Consider the following 10,324-nt stretch of genomic DNA (forward strand, 5'->3'; position numbering starts at 1 on the left):
AAAAAAAAAAAAAAAAAAAAAAAACAAGGAACAAATTATGGAATAATCTTCTTGACAGTTTCATATATTTCTAATGAATGGATGTTTCTGAGTCCCCATTGTTTGCCATCTCCACAGACAAGATTCAGTTAATGAAATGGCTAATTAGATTTCTGTAATCCTGTTGTCACTGTGTTTGAGGTGACATTTTGTCTCGGCATTTCTCTTGTGGCTTCTTCAGTGTGATGGGAAATATTCTTGCTTAGCCAACTTGGCTTTTGCTCTTTTGTTGGAAAGGCAGTTCCCTCTATTGGTGTAATGAAATCATTGCCTTTCCAAATATAGCTCTGCCACTCAGCATTTAAATAGAAAAGAATAGGAAAATAATAATCAGATTAGACAAACAGGTCCATGTTCAAAATCCATTTCCAAAATCAAATAATAGAATTGGATTGAGTTCAGAGTGGAAGAATGACTTAGGTATTATTACATACAATAGTACATATTATTTGACCAGCAGAATGTGGAAGGATTTAAAGTCTTATATTCTTATATTCTTTTTATGCTTCACGAGAGTGAAATTCTTAAAAAAAAAAAAAAAGGAGGGATCTTATTTCAGGTAGCATTCACAGACACAACCAACTATATTATATCAAAAAAGTGAAAGAACAGGTCCAAAGTCACCATTCAGTAATATATAATTTATATTATTATAGGAATATATCAATTTTTAATGCCATTTATATATAAGCTATGTATATATGAATCATTGATGTAATTTACATATATAAGCAATATATGAAAATCATTTTTATAATTTATATATAAATTATTTAAAACATTAGGATGGTAAGTAGTATTACAATTTAGAATTTGATAATTGTTAAGTATATGAAAATTTTATGTATTTGAATTTTAATAAATACAATTTTATTGCTATAACTTCTAATTTCTCTTTTAAGTCACTTCTCTAGCAGGATGACACAAATTTGGTATTATTTTGAAAGTGATTCCCACATTTTCCATCAGATTATGTCTGAGTTTTTAATTCCTTTTAACTTTACTTGGGAGTGGAGGTTGGATGTATTTATCAAGCCAAAGACCCACTCAAGCTTTCAACAAGGTGACTTTAACTCATCTGACCCTCAGTCCTAAATTCACACAGGCCGTACTCTAAACGTTCCTTGAGGCTCAGAAATGTTATCTGCTGTTTCTGTGCTATTCAGAAGCATAGGAAATATCTACTCTCTTTCGACTGGGCATAGAAAATGTCTTTTAATCTAAGCAACTTACCTAATAAGATATATGATATAGTGATTTTTCCCATCCCAGATGTCTCAATTCATCTGTACAACATTATCCTAAATTGGATATAAAACTTCCCTCTCATCTTGAATCCTATAAACTTTATATGGGGTTATGCCAGCTCTCCAGTGCTCTACCTCTTTTCTATACTACAATCACCTTTGTTTATGTACTCATCACTTCCATTTAGACCATATTTCCATCTATGCCTATTCTCCACAAAATATTTGTTTTCAAATTAAAAGACAGAAATTGGGAATAATAAAGGCTCAATAGTCCTCATGATAAATTCTTCAAAGTTATTTATGTCTGCTGTAATGCTTTTGGTTCTTCAAGGGCCTTTGCTTTTGGGCCAAAAGAAAAAAAAAAAGTATTTTGCTCTAATATTCTGCTCTGGCACATACATTCCCTGATGTAGTACATGAAGGATGACAAAAGCTATGAGAATAAAGAGAAAAAGAAAATTAGAGAAAGGAGGAAAGAGTGGAAAAGATCAGTTCAAAAATTCCTGCAAGCATACAAAAAGATTGATTGTTCTGTGCCCATAGAAAATGTGTAATGATTTTGTGTTTTCACCTTGGGTAGACTAAACTTTCTTCTTTGGAATATCCTTGCTCATATATTATTTGGTAGGTAAACTACAAGAGTTATTGTCTTACAAAAGTTGGAGGAAGGAAGGGAAAAATAACCATTTTGTATTATGCATATTCCTTTTTTTCCTTATCTGATTATACACTAATACAGGTTGTTGTTGTGAAGAGATAATGTAACAAAAATCCATAACAAATGGTCATTAATTAGGAGAGATTATCCTGGGTGGGCATTACTTACTCAGTTGGAACCCCCTGGAAGAAGGCTACGACTTCCCTGGGAAGAGAGAAAGAAACTCACCTATGACAATAACTTAGTCTATACTCAGGAAATTCCAGCCCACGCATGATGCTTCCTTTCTGACCACCTACTATATATGACATTGGATTTGCATATATGTCCACACATATTCTGCTTCTCTGTTTGAGCCTGACTAATACAGCCCATTCAATAGATCAGTGACCACTCTGTTAAATAAACACATTTCCATCCAGTGGAACTGAGTGAATCTCTTGCTTCTGAAAAAGTCAGCCAGTCAACAGTGAACACAATAGCTCTAAGAAGTGTACCTCTGAATACCAACCAGGCAACAACAGTCTCATCCTAGTGACTGCAATTCTACAAATGATGTCATCTACTGAAACTTCTAGAAGGAATATCTACCAATCCCTGAACTCCATTTTTCCCTGAATCCCTATATAAAATCAGTAGTCTGCTCTGTTCTGCTCACAGAGACTATGACTGACCAGCACAGCTCTCTGTTATTATAGTGAACAATAAAATCAGCTTTGTCTTTTTATTTTAGATGTCTAGTAGCCTCATCATCCTTAAAATACTGCTATGCACATTATATAAAAATATTATTCAGATTCCAGCCAGTTATTGCTATCTGCATTAGCTAGTCCAAGCTAGCTCCATGTTGCCTGAATTATATCCTATTGGAAGTTTATTATTTACCCACAATTATTCTCTGTATTATCAACCTTATGGAATTTTTACCTGTATTTATTTAAGACTATTTAAAATAAATGTATTTTTTAAAAAAGTCAAGCATGCATTTAATTAGGTTGAATTCTTATAAAATATTTGGTCAATATTATTTCCTTATATAGCCACTCTCTTAAATATATTCTTGAAAAGATGACTTAGAAAATTGTAGAACCAAGCAAAGGAGGAAGTAATTCATATAAAGGGGCTTAGCAACATTCGTAAAACAAAATACCCCCAAAATTGTTGTTATTATTATGCTTAATTAGGATATTTTAATGGAGAAAACTGACTGTATTTTGACAGATGAAATTAATTGAGAATTTTCCTCTTTAATTTGACAAGAAGAAAGTGAGATGAAAAGAAAAGAAATAAGCATTTAAAAAAAAGAATGGCTAATTGTTCTTAAGAGGTTCATTAAGAATGTTTTAAAGTCCAAATGTATATGTTCAAAACGAGAATAAGGGAAAAGTGTCAATTTAGTTCAGAGAGGGGAATTAATTGTGGGAAACACCTTGGAATCACTTTCAAAATTCTAGTACACAATTTATAATCACTTTTCAAACAAATTCACATTTTACGCAGACTAAATTTGAAGAAGTAAAGTACTTCAGTACGATTCATTAACAGTCCTTTCAAGTTGAATAGTCAACAGTCAGCTTTACTTATGTATCGAGTCCTAATCTACTTCCAATGTTGCTGAATATGCTGAAATAGGCCAGTAAATAACATAGAAAAAAAGCTAAGTTTTCAATATCTGCTGGAAGTAGAAAACAAAAATGTTATTTATGATTATTGAAATGTTATAAATCCCTGAAATCCTATAGCTGATAGTTTCACATAATATGTATTGAATAATCAAGCTGGCTTGCCAATTTGACATTTCTTTAACCATTGACACCATTTTTGTTCCTGTTCAAAATGCTCCTTTACATTGAGAAAATACTATTCCAAATCAATAACATAAGTTCTTAAACTTCTGTTGCGGTACAAATTTAGGATAAGGGAATAAAGAACATTTACTCTCAAAAAATATTAATGAGTTCTTTTGTACATCTTTATTTCAGATAAATCTGCATTACTTACAAGAGTTTTCTGATTTCTCGTAGGATACTTTTTAATAACATGATTATCTTTTTTCTCCAGTGACAGATTATCTGTCAAGCAGTATCCCCAGTGAGTGGTGTGTACACTGAGCACTGTTGAAATATGGCCAGCCAGCAAAAGCACATGTGAGTCACTTTTTTGCAAACTGGGCCACATTTAATTAACTTTTTTTCCTCCCATAGATATTATGAATTATAAAGAGCTTTATAAAAGCAAATAATTGGTATTGTTCTTTTTGGGACTTTTTTTTTTTTTTTTTTTTTTTTTTTTTTAAGACAGAATCTCACTCTGTTGCCCAGGCTGGAGTGCAGTGGTGCTATCTTGGCTCACTTCAACCTCCGTCTCCCGGGTTCAAGCAGTTCCTCTGCCTCACCCCCTGAGTAGCTGTGATTACAGGTGCACACAACATGCCCGGTTAATTTTTGTATTTTATTAGAGACAGGGTTTCACCATACTGGCCAGGCTGGTCTTGAACTCCTGACTTCGTGATCCACCTGCCTTGGCCTCCCAAAGTGCTGGCATTACAGATATGAGCCACAGTGCCCAGCTGAGACGTCTTAATAGAATTAGTATCTTATTTGGTCCTATGCTCAGGAAATGAGTGGAAAAATGTGCCCATGTGTAAATATTTCAAGTTATTCATACCATGTTTGCTTTAAATATGGAGCAATTTCAGATGTTGCCACTTTTATAATTCAGACAGTTATGATAGCCATTAAAATTCTTAACCTGATTTTTCGTTGATCCAGACACAGATAAAGATTGAAAATATGTGAGTGGAATAAAGAATGATATAATAAAAGGGAAAGGAGCCATTGCATGTGGGATAAAATAATGTTGAATTCATTCTAATCATCAATTTATTGTGTACTCCACTCCAATTCCTCTGTATAAGTGTTGAATTTGGTTTAATAGAATGAGCAAAAGTTTTGGAGCAATACAGAGATGAATTTGAACATAGTTTGGTCAGGTACTGGGCAAAGTAATTTTCCCCTAAAGACCTAAATTTTCTCATCTACAAAATAAATGTAATAATAGCTATCTTATCCATTTACTGTTAGCATTGCATAAGATAAGCATAAAAATTCCTGGAAAAAGATCAGTGAAATAAAGTAGAATAGGGTCCAGAAACAGACCTACATAGTCAACTGATCTGTGATGAAGGAGCAAATGTAATACACTAGAGGAGAGACAGTCCTCAACCAATGGCACTACAACAATTGGACATCTACAGATACAGAACTTACACCCTTTATAAAACCATCTCAATATGGATAATACATCAAGATGTAAAACACAAAACTATAAAACTACTAGAAGATAACAGGGGAAAATATAGATGACTGTAAGTATGACGATGAATTTTTTTGGGACAACACCCTGATTCATGAAATAAATAATTGCTAAGCTTGACTCCATTAAAATAAAAAATCTCTGCTCTGCAAAAGACACTGTCAAGAGAATAAGATAAGCAACTGACTTGGAAAAGATATTTGCAAAAGACATATCTGATGAAGAACGGTTACCCAAAATATACAAAGAATTCTTAAAACCCAACAATAAGAAAATAAATGGTTAAAATATCTGAATGAAAACCTCACCAAAAAAGATATACACATGGAAAAATAAGCATATGGAAAGATCCCCCAGATGATACATCATTAGATAATTGCAAATTAAAACAACATTGATACCCAGTACACCTATTAACAGGGCCAAAATTCCAAATACTGATGCTACGGTTTAAATGTGCCCCCTTCAAAATTCAGGTGTTGCCAATATGATAGTATTAAGAGGTAGGGCCTTTAAGAAGTAATTAGGCCATGAAGGATTCTTTCTTGTAAATGAGATTAAGAAACTTTTAAAAGAGACTTTATGAAGCACACAGTTAGCTTGCCCATCTGCCTATCACAATATGAGGAAACAGCATTCTTCTTCTTCCCAGGATGTAGCAAAAAAGCCATCCTTTCTGAGAGAAACTCTCACTAGACAAATGAACCTGCCAGCACCTTGAGTTTGGGCTTTCCAGCTCCAAGACTATGAAGACAATAATTTTCTGTTCTTTATACATTACCCAGTCTCAGGTATTTTGTTTCAGCAGCACAAAATGAATGAAGACTACTAATAACACCAAATGATGGTAAGCATGTGGAGCAACGGAAATCTCTTTCATTGTTAGAAGCAATGTAAAATGGTACAGCCGCTTTGAAAGACAGTTTGGCAGTTTATTACAAAAGTAAACATACTTTAGCATACTATACAGCAATTGTGTTCCTTGGTATTTACCGAAAAGGACTTGAAAAACAAAGGCTTTCGTGTCCACACAAAAACCTGCACACGAATGTTAATAGCAGATTTAATCATGATTGCCAAAACTTGGAAGCAACCAAGATGCCCTCCAGTAGGTGAATGGATAAATAAACTGAGAAACATCCAGGCACTGGAGTCTATTCAGTGATAAAAAGAAATGAGGATTCAAGTCATAAAAACACATGGCTGAAATGTAAACATACTCTCCTAGGTGAAAGAAGCCAATTTGAAAAGGCCACATACTATATGATTCCAACCATATAATATTTTTAGAAAGGGCAAAACTGTGAAGACAGTAAAAAGATCAGTGGTTGCCAGTAGCCAGAAGAAAGGGAGGGAAGGAAGAATTAGAGGAATACAGGGGCAGTGAGACTATTCTGTATGATTCACAGGTGGATACCTGTTTTTATGCAACTGTCAGAATCCATTTAATGTAAAGCACCAAGAGAGACCCTTAATATGAACAATGGACTTTGAGTGATAACGATGTCTCAATGTAGGTCTATCAGTTGTAATGAATATACCAGTCTAGTGCAGGATGTTGATAACGAAGGAGGCTATGTATGTGTGGGGCCAGAGGATATACGGGAACCCTGAATTTTCTGTTAAATTTTTCAGTGATCTTAAAACTGCTCTTTAACAAAGTCTATTTTTTATAATCCTGGAGAGTGAAATAAAATGTTAAATTAAAAAAATATCTTTTATTTTAATTTGCTATATTAGAGGCCCAGTTATTGGTAGAAAAGTAAAATTTTGATTTTTTCTGAGAAAGACCAAAATATTGTTCTTCTTTCCAAGTTAAGGAACGCTTTGTGCTTTTATTCTCAAAAGAGTTTCTGAATTTTCTGTTGATTATTATTTTACCCTGGTTTTGATGAGCAACTGGCCTCTTGTTGATGTGTTTTTAAGTATCATTTTGACAAAAAATGAGGGAAGTGCAATCAGTCTTCATAACGAGGAACAATGTGGGTGAGAAGCAAACAAGTGGAGAGAACGGAAGAAAAGATCGCTGAGAAAGAAGATTTGGGGCTGAGATAGAATGATCAAGTTTTCTGTATAAAGCACTAACTGCAAGAAGCAGTAAAATCAAAGCCCTCTCCAGCCATCTATTCAGCTGTAAACCAGGGGAAGCTGATTGTGCCCAGAGCTCTCACATGATTTTAAGTCTCTGGGAGTGGACTTGATGCCTGGCTCATGCCACATATCCTTAACCCCTAACTATCTGCCAACCTTTGAGAGACTACTATATCCCTTAGTATCCTCATGGCAAGTGTAAAATTAAAAGCATCCATGAATAGGGTCTGGTGTGGTGGCTCACACCTGTAATCCCAGCACTTTGGGAGGCCGAGGCGGGCAGATCACTTGAGGTCAGGAGTTCAAGACCAACCTGGCCAACATGGTGAAACCCTTTCTCTACTAAGAATATAAAAATTAGCCAGATATGCTCTCTTGAACCCAGGAGGTGGAGGATGCACTGCCACTGGACTTCAGCCTGAGGGTATCCATGAACAATAAGCGACAGGCCCCATGCCTGTGGATGGGAACTTACTTGAGAATGCTGGCATGAGAAGAAATCACAGGCAAGGAAATAGCACAGGACATAGATGAGAGTTCACCCAACATAACTAGCTTTGTATCGAGCAGAGCCTAACTCCAAAAACTAGTGATGCAAACACAGGTAAGGAACTGTACTCTGGAAAAGCAGCACTGGCATGAATTAGAATTCCAGCTGCAAAACTTATTAATTGATATCTTCATTCATTCAAAAAAGCATTTTTGATGTTCCAGACACTGGATTATACGATGTTGAGCTAATATTAATAATCTTTTTAATTCACACTTTCATTATATATAAGTAGGTGTTGATAATGTCTACTTGAATATATTTTAAAAATCTGAGATAGTATGTTGTCAATATCTGAAAAATCTGCAACACTATGAACAAAATGGTTATTAAATAATACCCAAAATAATGTAGTGAGCCACGTTGGGAGGGAGAGTTTATTCATCTAAAAAAATGCTCTGTGTTAGGCTACAGGCTAGAAATTGCAAGCTTTCTTTGGAAGTAACATAACCATAATTCACATTTAATCTTTTATTCCCTACCTCTTACAATATACATACAAACCACATTTTTTCCTGTCTTAGAAACTGATACTCCTTTATGCAGTTACCTGGAATTGAAGAACCTTACTACATTTTGAAACGCAGGGTTTAGCAAAACTTCTTTTAATTTCATGTAAGAGTAAGATGCAGTCAGATGTTTGTTTTATTTGTACCAAAGACTAACACATTCCATATTACAAATGCCAAAGTGGAAAACTGAAGTCCCCATTCTAAGCTATTGGGAAACCCAAAAAAAAGTGAAATTAAAGAGTAAGATTTGCCTGCTACTAAACTGCTGAACATTTCTTGTACTGGGGATGAATGATTCAATTCAATTCCAATGCAGAATGATGTGAGAATGAAACTGATAGGAGAGCAAATGGAAACAGCTGTGTTTTACTGCAACACAGACAGTCGGCACATTTTGCTGCTGATTTATAATGAAAATGGAAATTGTAAGTGACAGGCTGAGGGTAGTTTATAAAGCAAACATTTGGAAGCCTTAGAGGTGCTACTGCTTTATGAAAGGCAACCATCTGACCCACCTTTTCCATTCTGCGTGGTTGCTGAATTCCCTTACCGAGATGAAAGTACATTTTTACCTCAAAAAAAAAAAAAAAAAAAAAAAGTGCTCTGGCACTAGAGTACAGCAGAGTCTCATAGAACCCAGCAAAATCTCATAGAACCCAGCAAAGTCTCACAGAACCCAGAGTGCATGTGATGGTTTTCTACATTTTTATCTAAAACCAGTTATTAATCAGAACCTCCCTGGTTTAGAGGCCTTTGGCGCTGCACCCTTGGACAACAGGGTTTTTATGATCTACATCACAAGAAGTCTAAAAATAGGCAGTGCAAGCCTGGTGCCAGGTTCAAAAATCTGGAGAGTGATCAAAGATCTTTCTGTCTTTTTCTTCCTCCTGTCTGGATTTCATATTTTCTCTTTTGCTGCTGCACCTCCAAGCATGGTGTCCCAGTGACGATATCTAGATGAAGATGACTGGGAAGAAAGGGTTGAATTTGAGTTGAATCAGCAGTCAAATGGGGCCCAAATGACTATCAGTAAAGGTAACAATATTTTCTGCATTTCAGAGGTAGTTTCCGTAATATATGCAAATAACTTTGCTGAATAAATATGTTTTTTTTCTGACAACACATCTATATTTCAGCCTTGGAATGAAGTATTTTCTATTTGCCATGGCCCTCTTATTCCTAAGGATAGAGGCAATTTGTCTCAAAGGTTGGTCAAATACAACCTTGCACTGTAATTGCCAACCATTTTCTCTAACTAATTTCTCTAATTCATTCTTGCAGCTGAATTTGGATGCATTCTTCCAGGTTTCCGTTACTTTATATGATTTGTCTTATAGAGACCTGTTTATTGTTTCCTACCATTTCAAAACACATAAGAAGCTTTTCTGACACAAATACGCACTTGTGTGTACATGCACACACACACACACACACACACACCTGCACACAGACACTCTCTAGATCTGGGTGATATTACCTATTTAAATACTAACACAATTTAATCCATCTTATGACACACTAAGAAAGATGATGTTCTAACATATTTATTTCTTCTTTTGGGCTTGTGAAAAATATCTATTACTTTGGCCTTAGGTTAATTTAAGCCCAGGCCATTGCCAGTGTTTACAATGGGTTTTCCTTTAATGTGTGAAAGCCAATTGGCGAAACAATGTAGTGAGCCAAGTTGGGAGGGAGAGTTTATTCATCTAAAAAAAATGCTCTGTGTCAGGCTACAGGCTAGACATTGCAAAAAGCTAAGAATGAGTATGTCAAATTCTCAAGAAGGAAGCCGACAGAAACAGAAATAATTGCAACATAGGGTAACAATAGGCTACCTCAACATTTATGATCAAGATTTGATGGAAAAACAGAAGATGTATGGAAAAGATATATTAAGTATGCCTGGGAG

At 35.0% G+C, this 10,324-nt stretch overlaps 1 long non-coding RNA gene across 1 annotated transcript in view; it reads left to right on the forward strand.

Annotated features, from left to right (window-relative positions):
• LOC108515188 (uncharacterized) overlaps nucleotides 1-9,430 on the forward strand; it is a 23,556-nt gene extending 14,126 nt beyond the window's left edge. Inside the window, exon 3 of the long non-coding RNA XR_001881455.1 lies at nucleotides 9,347-9,430. This is a non-coding gene — a long non-coding RNA (uncharacterized LOC108515188). The remainder of the gene's footprint in view (nucleotides 1-9,346) is intronic.
• Nucleotides 9,431-10,324: the final 894 nt, after the last annotated feature.

This window comes from Rhinopithecus bieti, unplaced genomic scaffold (assembly GCF_001698545.2).
Source record: "Rhinopithecus bieti isolate Rb0 unplaced genomic scaffold, ASM169854v2 scaffold_32518, whole genome shotgun sequence".
Taxonomy (NCBI): Eukaryota; Metazoa; Chordata; class Mammalia; order Primates; family Cercopithecidae; genus Rhinopithecus; species Rhinopithecus bieti.